Below are 18646 nucleotides of genomic sequence, written 5' to 3'. Positions count from 1 at the left end.
TGTCTGTCTTCTTATCCTTTTCCACATTTATCTCTTACATTGATGTCCTTCTTTTATGAACCATGCTTTGGACTGAACAGTGGCCTTCCATTGAACTAAGGCAAGCACATTTAGAAGTGTAATGGTGCTTAGAGGTGTCCGCCATTTGGGCTCTGTGGACAAATTGCTTTACAGCATTGTTTTTATTCAACCTGCTCCTCGTGCAGAGAACGTCTGTTTAAAAAGAACGCAGCAGGTTTGCTAGAAAGCAAGCTACCTGCTGAGAGCCTGCAGCTTTGTCGTGTATTGCAGTATTTTTAAAAAATTGACTTGAGAGGTACAGTAAATAGTTATTTATCACTTACAGAAAGATAAGGTAAGATGGATCCTCAGGATGAGGTGAGGTGTAGGTGAAGGTTCGGAAGTTTAGAGTTTGTGTTTAGGATCTTTTGGAATTACCCTTTCACTTTTAATCTTTAATCTTACTGTGTCAAACATAGCTGTGTCTTGTCAGATATATATCTTGTGGTTTTCAGGTAAACATGTTTTTATCTGAAAGTTGTTTTTAGAACACGCTTTACACAGGAAACTAGCTTTCTTCTATTTTTTTTTTGACATCTTGCTTTCATATGTAACCAGATACGTCTCTCCATTTTGTGTCACAAATACTGCTGAAAAATGTGCACATCGCAACATGATAGTTTACGTTTTAGCATATTTTTAGTTGTAGTCAATCCAAAGACACGCGGGCTAGGCTGCTTTAGGAGGGGAACGTTCCCATGGCATTGCTGTAAAAGAGCGTGGAGACGTTCTGGTGTTGGTTGCAAACCTGTGAAAGTGTTGCTATTATAGGACCCCTGCAGAGTTAAGTGAAGACTACAACTGTGAAAGCGTGGCTTCAGATCAATTCTGCAGCTATTCGATCTGCGCAATGCGTTTAATGCACAATTTCCTTCTTTCTTTTTTTTTTCAAACGGATTTGGTTTTTTGGACATTGCAATGACTGCGAGCTGCAGTGTTGAGTGTTCATTATTATACAAAGGTGAGCAAAAGAGCGTATGAACCAATGAAACGTCATTGTGGTTTATCAGCTTGGTCTTGTGCCTGCAGAACATGAGAAAAATATAAAATGCTTTTGGCCATGCCAGCCCCCTGAATTTAACCCCAATGAACACCTGTGGGCTGAAGGAAAGAGGGCAGTAGACTGCAAGCGAAAGCTGTGGACTCATCATGAAACATTACAGGGGCGGCAGTGTAGTATAATGGGTAAGGAACTGGTCTTGTAACCTAAAAATGGTTGGTTCGATTCCCCGGTAGAACACTGTTGTTGTACCCTTGAGCAAGGTACTTAACCTGCATTGCTTCAGTATATGTCCAGCTGTATAAATGGATGCAATGTAAAATCCCATGTCAAATGTTGTGTAAGTTGCTCTGGATAAGAGCGTCTGCTAAATGCCTGTAAGGTAATGTAATGTACAGGAGAAGACTCAATGCTGCTATCTTGGCAAATAGAGAGCGCAGTTACTAAATCCTAAATGTGGGGATGAGAATAATTGTGTCACGTGTTTTTTTTCAGAATAAGAATTGTTTTAGGCTATGTCTAGCCTAGACCTGAGCACACCAAGGGCTTCTGCTTCTAGTATAGGTCACAGCAAGTTGTTTCGCACAACTCTGGCCAAATAAGTAAGTAAATAAATCAACATCTTGGTTAAAGTGTGAAATGTAACTTCCACAAATGTACTCCCCCTCATTCTGCTGACTGCATACTGGGCAAACACTTGTACGTGTAATCTTGTAAGGCTACATCGTGTAACAACTTGTAATCTTGTAAGGCTACATCCATGTAACAACTTGTAATCCTGTAAGACTACATCATGTAACAACTTGTAAGGCTACATCATGTAATGGTGTTTCTAACTTTGAATCACCCCTAATAGATTTTATAAACAGCAGCTGTGTAGTCTGTAGTTTTCTATTTATGTTTAGTGGGATGCTTTTTATTTAGCATAATTTTCAGAATATTCACATGATTTTATGTTTTTTTCGTTATATTTAATTTGTTTTCTGAAATTGAAATGAACTTTAATAAAAGTTTATCATGTCCATAGAGCAGAATCAACATTTTTATGAAACTTTTTTTCCCCGAGAGAACACTGGTATAATGTCATGTTTGTATTTTACATTGCAGAAAAATATTCTGAAACACCTTTTAGATCTGTTATTGTACTGGTATTCAGCAGATGGTCTTATCCACTGTGACTTCTTATTATCAAGATAAATTCCAACCACAATGTACTAAATTTCAACTGCAAGCTACTCAATTCCAACCACAATGTACTAAATTCCAACCACAAAGTACTACATTCCAACCAAAATGTACTCTCTTGAATGAACAGTTACCCTTGTTGCGCCAACATCGCATCAGATCAACATACTGCACACACATGGCTATTCTTAACTGCATTATTTAAATGATGGTGCATGCTCGGCTGGCCAGTGATAATAGCTGTCCACTTTCACTTCCTGGGCCAGGGGTTCATTGACTTCAGAATGGTTATAAATAAGGAAGTGGGACAGGGCCGCGAGAGGAAGTAATCGTTCTCTGCTGCATTGCCTCGCCTTCACATTGTAAGAAAGTCTGACATCGTTGCACAATGAACTCCTGTATTACTTTTAAGATGTATATTGTCATGTTCCAAAAAAACGAACGGCGATAGAAAACAGGCTAGCTCCCCTCTGACACACTCTCGTGCAAGCTAGGGACTTCCTCACACCACAATACTGTCACACAGTACTGGAGAGCACAGGACAACATTACTTAGTTGCTACATCTAGATTTGGTGGGTACCTGGTACACCACTGGGAGGTAACCTGTGGAATCCATGCCAACCTTTCTGCCCTGGGCAGGTAAAGCACATTTCTGGGAACTGTAGGCCGTTGAGCACACTGACACAGCCCGCACTTTAATATGGAATATCCAGATTATAGGGCCCAATCTGTACAGGCGATGAACACCATAACTGACTCAGCAACTTGTGAGCCTTACATAATTTTTATAATAATACATCTTCTGAGAACTTCACATGATACACTGCATCTAAAACTCAACACAGCTTGTCTTTGGTGGCCGCCCTGGCCATCAACACAGCTAATGCTTGAAGCTCAAACTTCTTTTAGCAGTTCTGGAGACCTAACTTCTCTCCTACTACTTTTGTCACGTGTGTCAGAAAACCTGGACCAGACCTGGGTCAAATACGTATTTGTTTTGGATTCAAATACTTTTCTGTGCTCTATTGATTTTTCCTGGTGTAATTGAGCCTGCCAATATGACCAGAAGGTGGGGTTTGCACTTTTTGAGAGTATTCCATTGGTTCCAATACACCAGACAAGGTCAGAAAAGTGTAGAAAAGTATTTGAATCCAAAACAAATACGTATTTGACCCAGGTCTGACCTGGACTATGGTGACATGTAGACCTCCTGAAGCTCTCTTGAACCAGGGTTGCAGAACATTTATCAAAAAAACTTATTAGCTGAAATTGTCCATTAGAGGGCAGTATGTCCTTTTTAAAACACCAACTTTTAATGTGAATACTTACGCTGTGTCAGAATCTGTTTGATCAGACTGACTGTACAGATGCCTAAATGTATTTTTTTATGTTATGCGAAATCACTTCACTTCCTACTTTGCCTCATTGTGGAGTTTGTTACACTCCTGTAGGGTTTCTGGGATCTTAAGGCACCTCCATTATGTGTCTCGTTATTTTGAAGTTCTTTCTCAGCCTGAATCCCTTTGCTATCCTCTCTTTTCCACTCCTCCACAGTTTTGGATGTACATATTTATGGCCCTGCTTCCACCATCAAACACACTAAACTGGCCGACCATTTGTTGCTGGGTAAGCGCTTTTACAACAGGACACAACACCTAGCGAATGATTATATTATTCTTTCATCTTGATCTGAACTGACAAACTACAAATGGGAGAACACACTTGCAGTAGCAGCAGTAGCATCAGTGGTAGTAGCAGTGGCAGCAGTAGAAGTAGTAGCAGTAGCAGCAATAGTACTTTACACGTCTGTGCAATAAAGCCCTAAACTTGGGTTATTTTGCAAGTATTACTTCTTCTTCCTTTTCCTGCCAATTTTGTCATCACGAATGTTCCCGTTCCACAATCAATAATTCTCCCAACTGGACATTTAGCTACATCTTCTGCCAATAACAGCATCTGATCAAAGTAGTCTGATCAAAGTAGCCAATCACAGGATATTTGGATGCTCAGGCAAAATGGACAAACGGTGCTTGCCCTGAACCGGTAGTCTACCTTCTTTCAAATAAACAGCAAGCAACAACATTAAAGAGCATCTTTTTTTATTGCAATGACAAGTCCCGTTGTTTGAATCATTTTGGGTAAAATACCATAATATACACTATACAGTTTCGCTTTTGGCTTTTGTTAACAATACCTGCTGCCACTGATATAGAGGACCGAGCAAGTGTAACGTTAGCGAAAACGGCACCAAAATGAAGCACGAAAATCTGCATTCCGATTTGGTCTGGTAGGTACCTGTCATATGGAATCTGGTGTTATTGCTTACCAGGTTTCAGTACCCAACCCTATTCATAACTCGGACAGCTACATGACTACAAGGCTATAACCTTGGAGTACTTTTTCAGGCTTCTCCCAGTCAGGGGCTTGTTCTGCAGGGCTGCAGCTGGGTATTACTGGACTCCTTTTCACAACAATATCAAAATGATCAAGCATACAGGCAAGATACATGACAGACAATTTGACTGTCAGCCATTTATGTACACATTTACAACTTAATTTCCTAATGCAATGTTGATATTCAAATTATATCATAATGTTCAATACATATGTTTAGGACAAGTCACAAAGGGGGAGCCATATGGATTTCATGACAGCAGATTAATTGATTTTCATAAAGTAGCAATGGTCAAATTGACCACTGTGGCATTTCTAGCATTAACTACTTTTTAACTAGGCTACTGTCGCTACCTTGCAAATGGCACGTAGGCCTATAGATCATCTACAGGCAGAAAAACAATTACTATGTCTGTGTACACAATTACCCATTTAATACAATTACCCTAATCCATTTTAAAAATATGACAAATACTTTCATTTATTTGTAATTCATGGTAAAGGAAAACTGACTGATTACACACCTGTTTCTTTTCAACATACAACAATGCTTAGTTAGTATGAGAGAGAAACTCATTTTTGTATGTGGAGATATAAATTAACAGCACACGTGCATGATGCACACCCTTTCACTAAAAACACTATAATTATGCCCTTAGAAACAGCAGCACAATGGGTTTGATAGAAACACTTTTTCACGGTGTGCAAATTGGGCTCTTTTATCAGCAGCTAGTCCATCTTCCCAGATTTAACAGAATGAACTGGAACAAATATCTATCTGGCCTTCTCGAGCTTTCACCCACAGGCCATCCCCATTCTCACGTGATTATAAATGCGCTTATTTAGTTTAAATGTACGTACAGAGAAAGAGATTTACATACAGTATAATTGCACCACACTTCCATTAATGTCAGTTTTGGCCTTATAAATTCCAAATTATTATTTAATTTCTGAATTGCTAAATGCCACTGACCTAGTTATTTCTTGTCTACCTTAATTGCATGACAAATGTCTTATTATATGCTCACAGTTTTGGGGGCTGGCTGTGAACATGGAGAAATTCAAGTCCCTTTCGTGAAATAGCAACATCGGGCATTGGCCTATCTGGGCACCTGAACCTGCAATTTTGTTGCCACAGATCCAATGCGACAACAGGGCCACACGACAGCCATCTCCTTCACGCAGATTATTAAGTCCGTACACTGTACAATCTTTTTTTGTCTCGATTCACTAGATTTGTATGGCATTCTCGCGCTTAGGTAGCCTAGACTCCATCAGTTGCTCGCAACTCAGCCTGAAGCAGTTTTCTTAACAGGTCGCATCCCATTCTGGCAGCACTTGGCACGCGCTGTACAGGCACATGAGTATAAATTATAAAGACACGCATTATTGCGTGACGGGAGCACAAAATACAGAAGACTGCTTGCATCAGGTCTGCGCGCCAGTGCGACAGTACGGAGTCCAGAATGCTTCCCCTCTTTTGGAGGTGGTCTTTAAAATTCATCCATTGTTTCTCCATTGGTTGAGAGATACTGCGTGCGTCCACCACTGCCCCCTTTAACAGCGCCGACGATTCGAGATATATTCTAATTAGCTGGAAGCAGGTCGCCCGGATTGGTGGGCGGTTGGTGGATAGTCCGCGTGCCCGCGTTGTCACAGCAGCACAAACAGAATCCCGACTGCAGCGTGCAGTGGCGTCATCTAGAAGGAACACTGGAGTGTTTTTCCCCAAAGGTAGGAACCCCTGCGCTACCCTGTTTCGTAATGAAGTGCGGCTTTTGTCTTTCATGTTGTTCGCATGTGTCACCTTGCATACATATATAAGCTGTTTGTGTGGGCTTTGACATCGTACGCCACCGATATAACAATATGCTTCAGCTCGCAATGGTTACATTACTGTTGCCCAGTATCTCGTGGTGCAGCTTGAATATTGCGGATAATTAATGTTTTAAATGATCGTGTTGACCATTTAAACATTTATGTTTGTGTTAGTGTCCAGGCATGTGCCTACATTATTTGAACCGCGTTTCAGCTAATTCGTGTTTGATGGAGGACTATAAAAATCTTTTTTAAAAGACTGGGAAGACCCAGGAGCGTGCAATTGCTGCAGAAAATGCCGTTTGAAAGTCAGGAGCCAAACGAGCGATGCTGCACTGTACACCCTTATATGGAAGAAAAGGTGAACATGTTGTATCCATCAGATTAATGATAGCGACTGTGCAGACAGCAAGTTTAGAAGTGTGGCGAAATTAAATGTATTTGTAAGTAGAGTGAAATAGGTGATATATCCTCAATAATAATACTAATAATAATAATAATGATAATAATAATAATAATAATAATAATAATAATAATAATAATAATAACAATAACCATAATAATGTATTATTATTATTATTATTACTAATACTACTATGTCATTGTTGGGGTATATTTAAGATATTTAAGTTTCACTTATCAATTATGAAGTATTTCTATACTTATATATTAAATTGTAAATTGTATTTGATTGTTCTATATTGTTTAATAATGAAAGTGTATTGTAGGAATGAAACACATGCCATGTGTTGGACACTGACAGGGACACGTTGGCTGTTTCTGTTTGGACTTTTTTTGTAGTCACTCCTCGTACCTGTACAAGGTCATACATGACTCGTTGGCCAACAGCTTCTATGAGCTTAAGGTACAAACACAGCGATTGGGCGCAGTTTAAACATATTGCAACATTGTGGACTTGTTCCAACATCTGGGATAAGGCCACATTATGTTCTTGTTCACGTCCTAGCTGGGGCTACTAAGCGAGCACTACTGTAGCTCTGGTATTTGATGTGGTTGTTGCTGTAGCTGGTCCACTCCCTCCTGCCTCCTCTGAAGATGGTCTCTTGTGACCTGTATTTTTTTTAAATGAGGTATGTCGTGCAATAAGATTATGTTTCACGTGAATATATGATTTAGTGTTTACTCCATCAGAAAGTCGATCCATTGTTATTGCTTTCTTCGTACCAATGCATTTATTGAACCTCTGAAATATATTATTGTCAGTAAATAAAGCAACTGCTGTTATGTGTGATAGCGAGTCTTCCGAGTACTCTATAATAACTTTACAAACCCCTTCCTGTGCAGCAGTTTTATGCAATATGCTGCATGCGTAAAGTAGCCTGTTTACACGGTATTCTCGTGATTTATATTCATGAATGTGAACTTGCCGTAGATCTGTCAGCTCAGCTCAGATAGAGGAGCACGTGAGTTGGTCTGGAGGAGCTCAGGAGGTGTAGGAGAACCAAACATCGAGGAGAAGGAGGTGAACAAAATCCCCACAGTACAGCTGAGGAACTTCTGCACTTAATGTTTATATACAAACTAATGTTACGCAAATGGCATCATAATATTAATGCTTAAAAAAAAAAAAACAGGACAGTACATAAAGCAGTCTGTCAAAGAAGGATTGCATAATCCTTGTTGAATGCGGTGAGGACAGTATATTTTTTTTGTTGGGGGGGGGTGGGGGGTGTTGGGGGGGGAGCTAATACAAAACATGTGATGAGTGAGTGATTCTCAGTACAAAGCAGGTTATCTAGTGAAGAGCTTGGCAGCTGCACCACAACTGTAGTGCACTATTTTGCCCGTAGTATTCATATCCCATGTGGATATATCCTAGATCACTGTACCAAGGTGCATTTACAGTGGTTTTGAAATGTTACTGTGGCTTTTATATTATTCCTGTAGCATGACAAGGAAAGTACCTCTTTCAGTTTGATACTTTAAGAGCTGCTCGAGCAGTAGGATGCAACAACCTGCAGGCAGTTGGAGCTGAGATGTCTTAGCGAAGCTTGGATAACTACAGTTGGCAGGGTTTTAACGTTGCGTATATTGGGTCATTTTTAGGGAAACAGCCAAAACCATGAATGCATCCTGTGAAGATTCATTGACGTACAAATAACCTTCCATCCCTGTCCCTGTTCACATCACACCAGTCCCATTCTACACATCAAAAAAGCACACCCTGGGGGTCTTCTGAACTTCACCGTTGCTCTGCGTTTGATTGGTTGATCAATTGAAACAGTTGTCCACACAGACCTCATCTGGTTTCATCTGGATCTGAAGTGTCTGCTGAATTTTGGGTCAAACAAATAACAGACACTCCTGTGCCTATCCAGGACCAGGGCTGGCCACCCGTACTGTTCTGATCAGTTTGTGAATTCGCTGTATGTGTTTGGCAACTCCCCGTTATCTTTGGGGTGTGATACCGATAAAAGCCTTCAAACCCTGCTCAGATTGGAACCCCCCGGAGGGCCGCTAACAACTCATTAATTCAGAGTGGCGGTTAAAAAGAAAATTTGCGATCGGCAGAAATGGCTTTCAGAGACAGGCTTTGAACGGGGCTAATCGTCGGACGAGCGCAGTGGGGAATTAGAGGACTGCCTGCGTCTCTGTACCTGTTCATTTACTGGTGCAGCGAGACAAGCCCTCCCTTCTGAACAGGCCTTTTCCTGGCCACCCAAACGTAATTTACATGGTGGAGCGACATGTGACATTCAGCAGCAGTCCAGGGAAGGGACAGACCAGCCGCGCACCCTCCATTACACAGATTGCACAACCCTAATACCGTGTGCTCTCCCTATCTCACACCCTCCCTCTACCCTCCCTCTCTTTCTTTCTCCCTCTCAGATCCTCCCTCTACCCTCTCTCTCTCTCTCTCTCTCTCTCTCTCTCTTTCTATCTTTCTATCTCCACCCTCCCTCTCTCTTTTTCTCTCTCTCTCCCCCTCCCTCTACCTTCTCTCTCTCTTTCTTTCTTTCTCCCTCTCACACCCTCCCTCTACCCTCTCTCTCTCTCTCTATTTTTCTCTTTCTCTCCCTACCCTCCCTCTCCCTCCCTCCCTCTACCTACTCTCTCTCTCTTTCTTTCTCTCTCTCTCACACCCTCCTTTCACACACTCTCTCTCTCTCTCCCTCTCTCACACCCTCCCTTCACCTGCTCTCTCTCTCTCTCTCTCTCTCTCTCTCTGTTTCCTGTCTCCTCATATTCTTTAAGCACTAGATCAGCCGAACACATTGCATTTAGAGGGGCCTGCCGAGCTAACAAGCAGACCCTGCAGTCCTGCGCGCTCCCTGTCCCAGGCTGTGTTTAAATTGTGTTCACCCCTGAGTTGCGGTACTGCGATGGTGGTTTGATAATGCTGCAGCCATCGACATCCTGCATCGATCTGTGTTTAACGGTGATTTGCATGGACCCTTATCTGGCTGCATTTGTTTACAGGGGACCCACAAAGTATTTTCACGCGATGTTTTCAGACTGTTAAATTTTTCTTTCTTTCTTTTTATATTTTACGTATATACACAGGTTAAAATGCAGATGCTCAGCTTCTATTAATGGGTATTTCTACACATTTTTGTTCCATTATACAGAAATTACAGCACTTTTTATACATAGCCCCCCCCCCCCCCATTTCAGGGCATCATAATGTTTGGGCCATTTTCATGTTATGCAAAGGAAAATAGTCATGTTTAGTGCTTTGTGGCATATCCTTTGTATGCAATGACTGCTATGTATAAAAATGTATTAAAATACTCTCTAATAAAAGCTGAGAATTGACAGTTTAACCAAACCAAATCAAAAATTGTGGAGTACAGACCAAACCAAGAAAAATATGTCTTAAAATATGTCTTAACATTATGCCATAACATTATGGAACTCACTGAATATATATTTATATATATATATATATATATATATATATATATATATATATGAGTGTGTGTGTGCTTTTATCACTTTCATGGTGTAAGTGACAGATTGCTCTTTCCATGTGGTTAGTTTGGCTGTCAGTTGCAGAGACACTTGTGTTTCATATCTGAGCCAACCTCCCTGCGGTGCTCTGGAGTTCGTTAACGATGAAAGCACTGAAGGGCCAATCATTTCAGGTTTTTATCCAGGATTTTGTTGGCTCAGCTCTGATTGGCTAAATCATCGCTATGGCCCTTTCGCGTGACGAAAGATTTGCAACAATATCAAGGTGCTGCTGACAACGAAGTTTTGTCAACTTTATTTATACTAGTGGTGCGTGTGTGTGTGTGCATGTGTGTGTTTGTGCATGCGTGTATGTGAGTGTTTGTGCATGTGTGTATGTGTGTGTGTGTGTGTGTGTGTGTGTGTGTTTATGTGTGTGTTTGTGCATGCGTGTATGTGTGTGTTTGCATGTGTGTATGTGTGTGTGTGTGTGTGTGTGTGTATGTTGTGACATTCAGTATCGGGCTTTGAGAGCTTTCTCTTCATCAATCATAGTAACGTGGGGGTAATTTAATAAGAGAGGCATGAGAATCTAAAAGCCTGAACCGCACATTATCGCACAGTACATAAAAGCCAGCTCTATCCGTCTCATCTGTCATTGCTGAAGCAACTGCGCGCAAACGCCGGAGAGGCTACTTGACTGCGACTCTTTGGAGTTACGCGCACAGGCTGCACATTTATGGAGGGCGCAGAGTGTTTACTGCGCCGTGCGCTAGTGACACAAAACAGAACCCGAGCCTGTTCAAAGTCTCAGCTGTGTTTTTCGAAGGCCGCTGCCAGCTTCACCCTTTCAAAAAGGCCGATGTGTGCCGTTGTACCGTTGTCTTACACTTGAGAGCATTAAAAACCGTGCCCTTGGATTGAATATTATCTGCAACGCTGAAAAATCATTTTTACATATATATTTCTGTAACGATGCTGATAGCTGAAGTGGAGACACTATGAAAGTCAGTTTTTCAAACATTCAACTGGAGATGCAAAAAAAAAGAAGTGAAGTTTAATAATACAACAAGTGCAACATCTTAAAGAATCCAAAGACCCCTGTGTGAATTAAAAATAGTGGAACAGGTAAACAGAAATATATGCTGCCTGAAATATATATATATATATTTAAATCAACGAATCCCCTTTTCTGTGTCCAGCAGCCAGCTTCGTGCTGCAGGTGCTGTATTTCTCAATATTTACCTTTAATTTGTCAACACAAAGCTTCCGCAGTAACAAAAAAGTCTAGATCACATTCATGACATGCTAAAAATAAATTCCTCAACTATACACAACAAAGTTATGTTCTGTATTTGTGAAAGAAGTGATTTACTATTGGATTAATTACACAAGTCATCACTTTTTATAGGGTTTTTCCACTTTTGTATGATTGGCATGTACCATTTCCATTTGGAGAAGGCTGTGCAGTGAATGGCAACTCTAATATTAATTTGCTGCCTAGGTTGCTTTTTTGCAATTAAAAAATGTGAAAATGGAGCTAAATCACAGATCCGCAGAAAGACTAAAAGGCAAATTGTGTTTCTGCTTTAGTGATACAGGCCTAGAATATTCCACAGCCTCCTTCAGTATTAAATTAAAATGCTATGAAAACACTTTGTGTCCCATCATACATGTATTTGCATATGGAATAATGTCAGTGATACACAAGTGGAGCGATTCTGCTCTCCAAACACAGAATGGTGTATACTCATTTGCACTTTTATTCTGTGGCTTGAACTTGAGTGTTTTATCTTTCGAAACAGCAAAAAAAAGAAGTTTTTTTCATTAAATATTTATCATTTCATGCCCACATTTGGTCATTAATTAGAAAGGAGACTTCAGGGGTTTCATTTCCGTTCTTAAATTAGAAAAGCTAAGCGAATAGCTAACAGTCAACACTACACGGTTATCAGTACCTTGGAATGAGTGCAGTAACTCCTGGCTCTGGAGCTGCTGTACTCTCAGTTGTGGAATGCGGCTTGTTCCAATGTCACTTCCAGTCAACTCCCAGGCTGAAGTATGAAGAGTGGTTATGGCCTTAAACTGAATTTTGTATGGAAGAAACAGTGAAGAAGTAAACAGTAAACATGGAGCACAGTGCATGTGCAGAATATGGACTTGAACAGTACGCTAAGTGCACATGGGAAATGTAGTGCGTCTATAGTGCAAACATAATATAGAGTTGAAAAGTACACTAAGTGCACATGGGAAATGTAGTGCATCTGTGGTGCAAACATAATATAGAGTTGAAAGTACGCTCAGTGCAGATGGGAACTGTAGTGCTTCTATGGTGAAAACATGTAGCATATGGAATTGAAAAGTACGCTAAGTGCAGATGGGAACTGTAGTGCTTCTATGGTGAAAACATGTAGCATATGGAGTTGAAAAATATGCTAAATGCACTTGGGAAATGTAGTGCTTCTATGGTGAAGACCTGTAGCATTGCGCCAGCACATGGCTCGGTGTTCGGAGGGGACCCGTCGTGGCTGCTGATGAATAATTTGTGTCGGCTGGTAAATATTTTACAGCTTTCCTGTAGCGTCATGTTACCTGTCCCTTCGGAGGTGCCGGAGAGGCATCGTGAGAACAAATGTTTCGGAACTCAAAAACTGATTTCCGGCGAGTCTCTTTCAATGTAATTACAGATACATTTTTCTAAAACTGGAATTAGAGCTCCCTTAAATTTGTAATAGGTATTCATCAACTGCACAGACAGCAGAGAACCTCACCATAAGACACATAATGTATACAGGTTGGGCTCTGCAAATATTAGCAGAAGGCTTCTGTGAATAAAGATATGCTGTCAGTCTGTGTGGAGCTAAAACCTGGAAAGTCTGGTTTTGCACCTGAATCAAATTTCAAAGAAAACGTATGTTTTCTATGAAAGGCCTATACTGCGCTGAGATTCTGCGGAATGCCACCCATTTTACTGTGAGGCATTGTTGGTGTGTTCAGTTGTATATGTACTGTTGTGTAATCATACTATATACTTCAGTAGTTTTATAATAAAGCTGTTCAGATTCAGCATCAGACTCTGCTGAATGTGGTGTTTCTGTCACTCTGGCCTCTTGTGGGGTTGAACCCTGCCCTGTCAGGGACCTACTGTTTGCACTGCTTTTGTCTTCTTACAAAAGTACCGCTGACCTCCGGAATACTCCGGAAACACAGGGGTTAACCTCCCTCGTGCTCCACAGTGCGGTAATGTGGCAGCTGAAGTTCAGACGACACCGGTCCGAATTTAACTGAGGAGGGTTTGAGATGAGCTTCCCCAATTGAATAAATCAGAAACCTAGTAACACAACCCAGGTGCAGCACTGGTCTGCTTCAACATGCAGTTGTTTAATTGTCCACCGTTTTTTTGTCCTCTGAAGATTTGTGGCGGTGGAGTGTTGCAGAATTGCGTGCTGCTGTGCTCCAGGCACTAAGTGCTTATTGTCTGTCCTGCATCGCCCGTGTCACGGTCGTGGCACTGGAGCATGCTCAGTGCTGTCCGGGGCCGGCCCTTCTCTGGCACGTCTCCGGTACAATTCTGGCAGGACGGACTCTGGACAGTTCCACACTCAGGACAGACTCTGACTGTCTTCTAGACATTTTCATTTAGTGTCGTACACATGTGACTGAGCAGGGAGTGAGAAACGCTGTGCGCTGTGAGCAGGATTAGCGACGTTAGCGTACTGTAGCAGTGACTCTGTAGCAGTGAGTCTGAGCAGGTTTAGTGACGTTAGCGTGCTGTAGCAGTGACTGTGTAGCAGTGGCTCTGTAGCAGTGAGTCTGAGCAGGCTTAGTGACGTTAGCGTGCTGTAGCAGTGACACTGTAGCAGTGACTGTGTAGCAGCGACTCTGTAGCAGTGAGTCTGAGCAGGTTTAGTGACGTTAGCGTGCTGTAGCAGTGACTGTGTAGCAGTGGCTCTGTAGCAGTGAGTCTGAGCAGGCTTAGTGACGTTAGCGTGCTGTAGCAGTGGCTCTGTAGCAGTGAGTCTGAGCAGGCTTAGTGACGTTAGCGTGCTGTAGCAGTGGCTCTGTAGCAGTGAGTCTGAGCAGGCTTAGTGACGTTAGCGTGCTGTAGCAGTGGCTCTGTAGCAGTGAATCTGAGCAGGCTTAGTGACGTTAGCGTGCTGTAGCAGTGGCTCTGTAGCAGTGAGTCTGAGCAGGCTTAGTGACGTTAGCGTGCTGTAGCAGTGGCTCTGTAGCAGTGACTCTGTAGCAGTGACTGTGAGCAGGCTTAGTGACGTTAGCGTGCTGTAGCAGTGGCTCTGTAGCAGTGAGTCTGAGCAGGCTTAGTGACGTTAGCGTGCTGTAGCAGTGGCTCTGTAGCAGTGACTCTGTAGCAGTGACTGTGAGCAGGCTTAGTGACGTTAGCGTGCTGTAGCAGTGACTCTGTAGCAGTGACTGTGAGCAGGCTTAGTGATGTTAGCGTGCTGTAGCAGTGGCTCTGTAGCAGTGACTGTGAGCAGGCTTAGTGACGTTAGCGTGCTGTAGCAGTGGCTCTGTAGCAGTGACTGTGAGCAGGCTTAGTGACGTTAGCGTGCTGTAGCAGTGACTGTGTAGCAGTGACTGTGAGCAGGCTTAGTGACGTTAGCGTGCTGTAGCAGTGGCTCTGTAGCAGTGAGTCTGAGCAGATCGATGATGCCGCAGCACTATGGGCAGCAGTGCCACAGCAGCAGCACCCGGCCCGTTTTCACACGAGGGGCCGAGGAGGCGAGATGATTACTGCTGCTCTTCTGTCTTACAGAAATATCACTCACACAGGAGGCTGCAGTCATTAAATATTTAAATCTGTAAGCGTCCTGTGCACCTATGGGACTGCAGTACTAACACACCCCCCACCCCCCTTTCCAAAGAACGGGTACCTTTTATAGCGTTAGCATATATGTGGAAGTGCAGGTTTAGAAGAATAACCCTGGTGTATATGTGTCGTTTCCTTCACAGATCCAGTGACTTTTAGCAGGCATATTTTTGGGGACTCTTAAGCTTCAGCTTTGCAGTCACTGTCCTCCTTCAGGACATACTTGTCAATAAGAAACTTACCCTTTGATGAATGTGAATATGCTGCTGTTTAAGCAATACCGATTCTCCGCTTACTCAACTTTGTATCTGCAACCCATCAACGCAACGTGCACGTGCCTTTTCATCAGGCAACACATGACAAAATTAATAAAATGGCTCAAAATGACCTCCTTGTTGTGCAGTTTAACTTCTCACAAAAAGCACACACAGGGATTGTGTTCTTTATAGGGATGTGCAAACTCCATGTTTTTAGATTTTTGTTAGATTGATGAAACACAAAATTTCAGTGACACAAAATGTATACATGCACAAAACTAACAAAAAAACTATTAACCAAAATATCTTTGCCCCTGAAACAGTCCCATTATTAATGGTGCTATAATAACTGCATTCTGATTGGCTGATTTATTACATGGCTAATTGGTTGAAGCAGGCGCCTCTATAGCAGTCCAGCAGGAGGGTACGGTATGCTGCAGCCATACCTTCTGGTTACAAGGGGGCAGTAGATTTAGTGTGCTCATCGTGGGCCTTACTCCTCTGGCCAGGCCTAAGTTAATATCAGTAATAGTGGAATAAGGTGTTGCAAGGGAGCTGTTGAAAGGCACTGGGGCTCTGTAGAAGTCTGTAGAAGTTGTGGCCCTGTAGGGTTGAGTAGCTCTGAGTTAGGACATTGCATTTGCTTCCTGTTTGTGGAGAGCTGCGTGTCTGCCATTGGATGATGTGACGCTTCGTAGGTTAGAGAAATTACTTCACCATCCAGAGGTTACGGGTGCTTAAGAACTCTCCACATCTGTTCACAGGCCACAGTGAGCTGTCATATATCCATGTAAGTGTGTGTATATACACACAGCACAGCTACACCACAGGCCACAGTGTGCAGGTTCTTTTGTGTCCAAGCAGACCAAGCGGCCAAATCCGGGCTGCGTTTTCGTGAGAGAGCGCTCTTCCGTACTTTTACATGGCAAAGCATGTGCTTGTGTTATACAGTAATGCTATTATGGTAATGAATGTATGAGTCACTGTTTACTGATGTTGCCCTTGTAGTGAGTGGGTGAGGGCTGTCCTGTTACCGTGATAAATAATGTGTGTATTGCACACTAATATTGCAAATGTGTGTGTGTTTGTGTGTGTGAATGTGTATGTGTGTTTGTGTGTGTTTATGCTTGCGTGCGTGCGTGTATGTGTATGTGTGTGTACGTGTGTGTGGGTTTGTGTGTGTGTGTTTGTGAACGTGTGTGTGTGTGTGTGTGCCTGTTTGTGTGTGTGTGTGGACGTGTGTGTGTGTGTGCCTGTTTGTGTGTGTGTGTGTTTGCAGGGTGGGGGGTTGATGTTTGTGTAGATTGTTGAAATAGGCGTGGGAGTGAGGTCACGCAGCACAGACGTGTGGAGCGCTTGTTGTTATTGCGCTGCGCAGACATGTGGAGCACTCGTTGTTATTGCCCTGCGCAGACGTGTGGAGCGCTTGTTGTTATTGCGCTGCGCAGACGTGAGCGTTGTTGTTATTGCGCTCGTGTGGCGTTGTGTTATTGCCTGCGCAGACGTGTGGAGCGCTTGTTGTTATTGCGCTGCGCAGACGTGTGGAGCGCTTGTTGTTATTGCGCTGCGCAGACGTGTGGAGCGCTTGTTGTTATTGCCCTGCGCAGACGTGTGGAGCGCTTGTTGTTATTGCGCTGCGCAGACGTGTGGAGCGCTTGCTGTTATTGCGCTGCGCAGACGTGTGGAGCGCTTGCTGTTATTGCCCTGCGCAGACGTGTGGAGCGCTTGCTGTTATTGCCCTGCGCAGACGTGTGGAGCGCTTGTTGTTATTGCGCTGCGCAGACGTGTGGAGCGCTTGCTGTTATTGCGCTGCGCAGACGTGTGGAGCGCTTGCTGTTATTGCGCTGCGCAGACGTGTGGAGCGCTTGCTGTTATTGCGCTGCGCAGACGTGTGGAGCGCTTGCTGTTATTGCGCTGCGCAGACGTGTGGAGCGCTCGTTGTTATTGGCGCTGCGTGCGCAGACGTGTGGAGCGCTCGTTGTTATTGCGCTGCGCAGACGTGTGGAGCGCTCGTTGTTATTGCCCTGCGCAGACGTGTGGAGCGCTTGCTGTTATTGCGCTGCGCAGACGTGTGGAGCGCTTGTTGTTATTGCCCTGCGCAGACATGTGGAGCACTCGTTGTTATTGCCCTGCGCAGACGTGTGGAGCGCTTGTTGTTATTGCGCTGCGCAGACGTGTGGAGCGCTTGCTGTTATTGCGCTGCGCAGACGTGTGGAGCGCTCGTTGTTATTGCCCTGCGCAGACGTGTGGAGCGCTTGCTGTTATTGCGCTGCGCAGACGTGTGGAGCGCTTGTTGTTATTGCCCTGCGCAGACATGTGGAGCACTCGTTGTTATTGCCCTGCGCAGACGTGTGGAGCGCTTGCTGTTATTGCGCTGCGCAGACGTGTGGAGCGCTTGCTGTTATTGCCCTGCGCAGACGTGTGGAGCGCTTGTTGTTATTGCGCTGCGCAGACGTGTGGAGCGCTTGCTGTTATTGCGCTGCGCAGACGTGTGGAGCGCTTGCTGTTATTGCCCTGCGCAGACGTGTGGAGCGCTTGTTGTTATTGCGCTGCGCAGACGTGTGGAGCGCTCGTTGTTATTGCGCTGCGCAGACATGTGGAGCACTTGTTGTTATTGCGCTGCGCAGACGTGTGGAGCGCTTGCTGTTATTGCGCTGCGCAGACGTGTGGAGCGCTCGTTGTTATTGCCCTGCGCAGACGTGTGGAGCGCTTGCTGTTATTGCGCTGCGCAGACGTGTGGAGCGCTTGTTGTTATTGCGCTGCGCAGACATGTGGAGCACTCGTTGTTATTGCCCTGCGCAGACGTGTGGAGCGCTTGTTGTTATTGCGCTGCGCAGACGTGTGGAGCGCTCGTTGTTATTGCGCTGCGCAGACGTGTGGAGCGCTTGTTGTTATTGCCCTGCGCAGACGTGTGGAGCGCTTGCTGTTATTGCCTGCGCAACGTGTGGAGCGCTTGCTGTTATTGCGCTGCGCAGACGTGTGGAGCGCTTGTTGTTATTGCCCTGCGCAGACGTGTGGAGCGCTTGCTGTTATTGCCCTGCGCAGACGTGTGGAGCGCTTGCTGTTATTGCGCTGCGCAGACGTGTGGAGCGCTTGCTGTTATTGCGCTGCGCAGACGTGTGGAGCGCTTGCTGTTATTGCGCTGCGCAGACGTGTGGAGCGCTCGTTGTTATTGCGCTGCGCAGACGTG

General features: G+C 43.9%; 1 protein-coding gene across 7 annotated transcripts in view; it reads left to right on the top strand.

Annotated features, from left to right (window-relative positions):
- The first annotated feature begins 6258 nt into the window (after nt 1-6258).
- The window catches only part of LOC135244882 (sorbin and SH3 domain-containing protein 1), an 87356-nt gene continuing 74968 nt past the window's right edge, over nt 6259-18646 (top strand). For 3 of the 7 annotated variants that reach the window (XM_064317538.1, XM_064317539.1, XM_064317536.1), the window contains exon 1: nt 6259-6375. The gene's annotated coding sequence lies outside the window, so the exon portion shown is untranslated. Of the gene's footprint in view, nt 6376-7367; nt 7551-7856; nt 7943-18646 lie in introns of those variants that run through there. The other 4 variants (XM_064317544.1, XM_064317540.1, XM_064317537.1 and 1 more) reach the window with 3 other exon arrangements.

This window comes from Anguilla rostrata, chromosome 18, assembly GCF_018555375.3.
Source record: "Anguilla rostrata isolate EN2019 chromosome 18, ASM1855537v3, whole genome shotgun sequence".
In the NCBI taxonomy this organism is placed as follows: Eukaryota; Metazoa; Chordata; class Actinopteri; order Anguilliformes; family Anguillidae; genus Anguilla; species Anguilla rostrata.
Note: the sequence above shows the minus strand (reverse complement) of the source record. Positions and strands in the feature narration are given on the sequence as shown.